This window comes from Cololabis saira, chromosome 21, assembly GCF_033807715.1.
Source record: "Cololabis saira isolate AMF1-May2022 chromosome 21, fColSai1.1, whole genome shotgun sequence".
Lineage (NCBI taxonomy): Eukaryota > Metazoa > Chordata > Actinopteri > Beloniformes > Belonidae > Cololabis > Cololabis saira.
The window spans coordinates 37,772,804-37,779,631 of NC_084607.1; the positions used below are offsets into that span (position 1 = coordinate 37,772,804).

Here is a 6,828-nt window from a genome sequence, read left to right on the forward strand (position 1 = left end):
TGTAAATCAGGGACTATAATGACACTAGTCAGTTTATCTGTAGTGATTAGTCTGTTTTAGATTGGGCGGAGTGATACGCCACAGTACGGCACTAGGTGCTGTGTTGATGTTCTAAAATCCTACACTGTTGAGGGACATTAAAGTACACTGGAACTCAGCAGAAGTTTCCCGTGTATCCTACTCACCACCCCAAAAAGGTTTAATTTAATAAGGTAAGGCTTAACTCTACACCAGACTTACATAAGTAAAGGTTCAGAGCTCAAAACGGGACTGCAAAACGGGACTAGTTTCTTCTGATGCGCGTTTCTAGTCAACACAATAGATTAATATTAATAACCCAATATCGTGATACACTTTGTCACCTCCACGACACGTATCGTGACGTTTTTGTATCGCGAAATTTCGTGGCACGATATATTGTTACACCCCTAGTTATCAGGTGTAATGGCATTTTTAGGTTAGAAATAAGAACATTTCAAAAAAGTACAGCACCATAAAGCATGAACTACAAAAACACCATAAAACTCAGATAGACTAACAGACCACACGTTTCAACTAGCAGATAGACGATGCTACAATAAAAACCCCAGCTAGATCTGGCGTCATTAAATTAAATAAAGATGTTCTTGCCTATTTGACGCGAAGTCTGCGCCTCCCGTTTCGTCAAAGTCCCGGGCCAGTCCCCTCAGCCTCTGGTCTGTCATCAAACGGTGGACACAGCACCGAGGCTGGTTTTAGAGGGGGACATTTTGCAGATGTCCCGTGCATCACAGAACTTTGATCCAGTTTGCCTGACCCGAGACGTCTTATGGGCTCCCTCGTCAGCCTCCACGGCCGGGAGAGTGCTGCTCATCTATGTTTTAGATACCTGTCCCAGTTAAACTAACGTGGCTTATCTTCCCAGAGCCACCGAACTACGTCATCGCCCCCAGAATGCATTGCGCAGGTAAAACATGGCGCCTCCCGCAGGTCAAAATATGTGATAAACATTGTAGATTTTTAAAGCAATTAGATTATTTTCTAAGTTCTAGTTTCTAACAACATATTTTAGTATAAGAGAATAATTGTGGCTAATTAGGGACTACATGTCTTAATAGCCAGGGTTCCTTTTAATAACATGTTGATTAATGCCTCTATATCAAAGAACAATATGTTTAACCCTCCATTATAGACAGATCCCTTGATATCTAGACCAGAAGTGGATTAGCTACTTTGAAAGATTTATATATTGATGATAATTTTGCATCATTCGAGCTGCTGAGATTGAAATATAAAATCCCCAATTCGCACTTCTTCAAGAATCTGCAACTTTGCAGCTTTGTATCCTCACAATCAGCTCAATTTCCAACGATACCACCCAGCTCCCTTTGAGATTCTCTTTTAAAACTTAGCTTTGACCATAAAGGGCTTATTGGAATAATCTACATGTCACTCAATTCTCATAATTTAGAACCTCTGACATGACTTTTTTATTTCCCAGCGGCCCTGATTAACATATTGAATAACTTGTTAACGCCCAATGCATTCACCTCTGTTGAAAAGGAGTGGTAAAATGACCAGTTAGTGGTCGTATATAAGCTATAAACTTGAGCCATTGATGACTTTGCATCCAGAAAATGCAGACGTGCATCTGTAAAAGGGGGGGGGGGGGGCCTCCAAACAAAATTTCGCTTAGGGCCCCAATCTGGTCAGGGGCCGTGCTGCCACTGTGAAATACGACCTGGAAACAGGCATTGTGGCATAGAATTGTCAAATTGGTTTAATTCACCGTACGATTGGTAACAGATTACTTTTGTAATACTGTATTTGACCCGGTCTTTGTACGTTTTGACTGTATAGAAACGTAATTCTTGCCATTTTAAGAATGTGATGTGTACTGGTTGTACTCTACTGCCCTACTATTATTTTACCTCTTTTCTTATCATTTTATTTCATTTTATTTGTTATTTATGTTTTAATTGCGTCTTGCGCTTTTAATGTTGATGTAAAGCACTTTGAATTACCTTGTGTGGAATTGTGCTATACAAATAAACTTGCCTTGCCTACAATATGCTCGACCTACAGCACAAATGAAATTACAATCTTCTCTGACCAACAGTGCAAAGTACAAGCAGTACTCGAGTTGTAAAAAAAAAAAAATCAGTGGGATGGTGGATTTTATCATATGGGGACAGATAATTTGTGCTGATTACAAATAATATAATATATTACAAATAATAGCAGTGACCAAAACAGCTGCAGAAATACTGCAGGAATGACATAGCAGCAGTTAAATGCAGCCTTCTGTAAGCTTTAAATATCCACTGGGCTTACATCAAATACATCAAAACACAACAATAAAAAACACTTTTCTGAACTTATCAATATGACTCTGTCCTTCACAGGATAAGTAACATGGATCACTGCAAAAACTCACAATCTTAACAAGAATATTTGTCTTATTTCTAGTTAAAATGTCTCATTTTAGTAAGAAAATCTCATTACACTTAAAACAAGACTCATCACTGGAAAAAACAACAATTTTCACCTGTTTCAAGTAGATTTTCACTTGAAATAAGTAGAAAAATCTGCCAGTGGAACAAGATTTTTTTGCTTGTAATGAGAAGATAAATCTTGTCCCACTGGCAGATTTTCTACCTATTTCAAGTGAAAATGTACTTGAAACAGGGGGAAATTGTCAGATAAGTTATTTTTCTGGTGATGACTCTAAAGGTTGAAATAGCAGTAAAACCACATTCATTGATGAAATGACATAAGGGATGGAAAGGAGGGATGGCAGTTTTACAGGGGGGGATGATTTTGATCCCCCCTCATCCCCCCTCAACTCCAGTACTGAGTACAAGTAATAACATTGAAACATAAAAATAAAAATAAACGTCCGTCAACAACCAGTCAAAGGCTTTGTGACAGGATGGAATGAATGGTTGATTTTTCTTTCTACGTTATTGATTTTAGTCAATCATATCTATATGAGTAATGATTCTCCAGGACGCTGCACCGTCCTTTCATCCAAATACTCTGTTTACGAGCGTTTACAAATGTTTCAACAACGCCTCTGCGTCGAGGATTCAGGTTACACACATCTCAGCTTTCTGACCATTCTGGACGCACCGGACAACAAAAGTAACAGCACTACACGGAGTTTCCCGTGCAGAGAAACAAGGTCATAATAACGTGGTGGTTTCGGCTGCAGAGAGGAACTTACCGACATCACCGGGGCCGACATGACTGTTCATGCTGCGTTCACGGCACCTGGGAATTTCTGCTTACGGACCAGGAAACCCTACGACGGAGTATTAGGGCTAAACTAAAACAAAAAAAAAAGAATTGGAAATTCTTTATTCTTTATTCTTATAACTTTATTCTTACAACATTAGGTTTTGACTTTATTCTCGTAATTTTATGACTTTATTCTCGTAATATTATGACTTTATTCTCGTAATTTTATGACTTTATTCTCGTAATTTTATGACTTTATTCTCGTAATATTACGACTTTATTCTCGTAATATTATGACTTTATATTCTCGTAATATTATGACTTTATTCTCGTAATTTTATGACTTTATTCTCGTAATATTACGACTTTATTCTCGTAATATTACAACTTTATTCTCGCAACATTAGGTTTTGACTTTATTCTCGTAATTTCCCTTTTTTTTCGCCCTAATACTCCATCGTAAATACTCCGTAGTAACTATGAGAGACAAAATGAAAAAATAAATAAATAAAATCCAGAAAATCATTGATTTTTAAAGAATGTATTTGCTAATTATAGTGGAAAATAAGTATTTGGTCAATGACAAAAGTTCTTCTCCTTCATTGCCCGGGCAATGTGTTTAGGATCATTGTCCTGCTGAAAGACTGTTACGTCCCCATGAGCATAAGGAAATGAGGAGAGTAATAGACCATAAAAGACCATAATTCAGCCTTTAAGGCTGAATTATGGTTCTGCGTCAAAACGACGCCGTGTCTACGGCGTGTGGTTTTTGTACACGCAGAGGACACGCCGTCACATGCGCCGTCTCTGACGTGCACCTCCTGAAAATTGTAACTACGCGTCGAGGAGACGCCGACCACACGCAGACCGAGAGGGCTGTGATTGGTTCGTTTGAAAGCGAAGCATTTCCGGTTTCCGGTTTGAATCAGTAGTGAACTTCCAGGGCTCTTTTCTTCGTTTATATGTGATTTTTTTTGTTTTTGTTTTTTGCACAATAGTTGTCCTTATCTCTTTGATTTACTGTGACCGGAAAAAGTCGGATAAACCATTCAGAAAAAGATCGCTAACTAGTGGCCGCGGGGGGTACTGCACCGCGACCAAATGGAGAGACGGAGAAGTCAGAAGGATTCGTGACGACGTCACGGGTGCGCCGTGTGCTCTGCGTGTGTGTGACGCAGAAGTATACCCGCACCTTAACACAGGTGGGAACCGAAGGATAAAATAGGAGGAGACCAATGCTTCAAAAGAGCCGTGGCGCATTTATTAAGAACAAACAAAACATAAAGCGGGCTCCCCCCCCACTAGGAGAGCCGATAAGCTGGTCTGCCGGACTTCAACCACAGCAGACTGGAGAAAACCTGCCACACACACGGCTTCGTCACACACAAGGGCCCACACAGAGGCCGAACTGCAGCTCCCCCCAGGTATTTGTAGCTGGCCACGCCCAATCATGGCTGCTTGGCTGCAGGTGTGATCAATGAGTGGGAAGACAGGGAGCGGGACCTGGGAAGAGGCAGAGCAGAGCAACCACACACACACACAAACAGACACAGAGGCCACAGGGCCGTAACAAAGACCCAGCCACGTTTCATCTTCAATGCCCTGCTGATGGAAGGAGGTTTTCACTCTAAATCTCACCATACATGGCCCCATTCATTCTATCTCACACGTAGTGTGTTACTGATGGTTCCTTTGTTACTCTGGTCCCAGCTCTCTGCAGGTCCTTCACTAGGTCCCCGTGTAGTTCTGGGATCTTGACTCACCGTTCTTGTGATCATTTTTACCCCACGGGTTGAGATCTTGGAGCCCCAGATGGAGGGAGATTATCAGTGTCTTGTATGTCTTCATTTTCTAATAATTGCTCCCACAGTTGATTTCTTCACACCAAGCTGTTACCTATTGCAGATTCAGTCTTCCCAGCTGGTGCAGGTCTACAATTTAGTTTCTCACGTCCTTTGACAACTCTTTGGTCTTGTCCATAGTGGAGTTTGGAGTGTGATTGTTTGAGGTTGTGGACAGGTGTCTTTTATACTGATAACCAGTTAAAACAGGAGTCTTTTATACTGATAACCAGTTAAAACAGGAGTCTTTTATACTGATAACCAGTTAAAACAGGAGTCTTTTATACTGATAACCAGTTAAAACAGGTGTCTTTTATACTGATAACCAGTTAAAACAGGTGTCTTTTATACTGATAACCAGTTAAAACAGGTGTCTTTTATACTGATAACCAGTTAAAACAAGTGTCTTTTATACTGATAACCAGTTAAAACAAGTGTCTTTTATACTGATAACCAGTTTAAACAGCTGCATTAATACAGGTAACAGTGGAGGACAGAGAAGCCTCTTAAAGAAGAAGTTACAGGTCTGTGAAAGACAGAAATCTTGCTTATTTGTAGGTGACCAAATACTTATTTTACCCAGGAATTTACCAATTAATTCAGTAAAAATCCTATAAAGTGATTTCCTGGATTCTTTCCCCCCATTCTGTCTCTCATAGTTGAAGTGTAACTATGATGAAAATTACAGGCCTCTCTCATCTTTTTAAGTGGGAGAAGTTGCACAATTGGTGGCTGACTAAATACTTTTTGCCCCACTGTATGCATCCTCTCCCAGAGTGATGCTGAATAACTAATAATAATAACTAAAAAAAAAAACAACTAATAATTCGAAATGGTTTTACTTGCATATAAAGTCCTAAGCAGCCTCTTTTCTTCAGGTCAACTCAGCTATTAATTAGAAGTATCTCATAACCATCGTTGTCCTCCATGGTTCTTGTACAACTTTAATATTTGCGCCTTATTTTTTCGCTTGTTTCTTTTTTTTTATCTGCTACCTTAATGTCTGATATCAACCCAGTACAAGATCATCGGATCAGTCTAATATTCTTTTTTTCCCCTTACAAAAAGACGTCAATAATAACAATAACAGTATTATTAAGCAAAGAAGCAAGTTTTATTTTAGTTTTAAAGTTCATCCGATGGGAAAACGACGTTGGCAGTTCTGCAGTGACCGACGACTCTGAATCTCTGAACCAGCACCAGACATATACGTGTATATTATATATATATATATATATATACGTATAGATGTCTATGATCAGCACCACCAGAGAGCAGAGCTATGTATTATTATATTATATCATATTATATTATTAGTTATGAGAGCCAAATCTCGTGCTCAGACAGAGACAGGTCTCAAACAAAGTTCATTTTCTCCTAATCTGTCGGTCTGAAAATTGCCATTTTGGTGTCAGAACGTTCAGAAGGTTTGTGGCTTTTGAAAAATGGGTCCCATATTTACTTAGGTTACTATGGGGCGAAGGAATTGGTGATAATCTGTGCTCACGTTCACTTTTCCCATAGGACTCAATGGACTCAGGAGCTGCTGCTAGTCTCCTAAAGGGGCGGGGCAGTGGGGAAACCCACCTGACACAGATACAGGAAACACAACCGGGGTGGGGGGGGAGAGTTCATAAAACCTCTCTGGCGACACTCAGCAAACTACTATTCTCTGAGGTTCAACAGACCAGTTCCTCCTCCCACTTTGCTCAGTACAGTGTTTAAGTACCGGGGCGGTACTGACGGGTACCGGGTCTGACCACATCAC

At 40.0% G+C, this 6,828-nt stretch overlaps 1 protein-coding gene across 1 annotated transcript in view; it reads right to left on the reverse strand.

Annotated features, from left to right (window-relative positions):
- The window catches only part of mettl22 (methyltransferase 22, Kin17 lysine), a 33,623-nt gene extending 30,388 nt beyond the window's left edge, over nt 1-3,235 (reverse strand). Inside the window, exon 1 of the mRNA XM_061711696.1 lies at nt 3,206-3,235. The gene's annotated coding sequence lies outside the window, so the exon portion shown is untranslated. The remainder of the gene's footprint in view (nt 1-3,205) is intronic.
- Between the last annotated feature and the right edge of the window lie 3,593 nt (nt 3,236-6,828).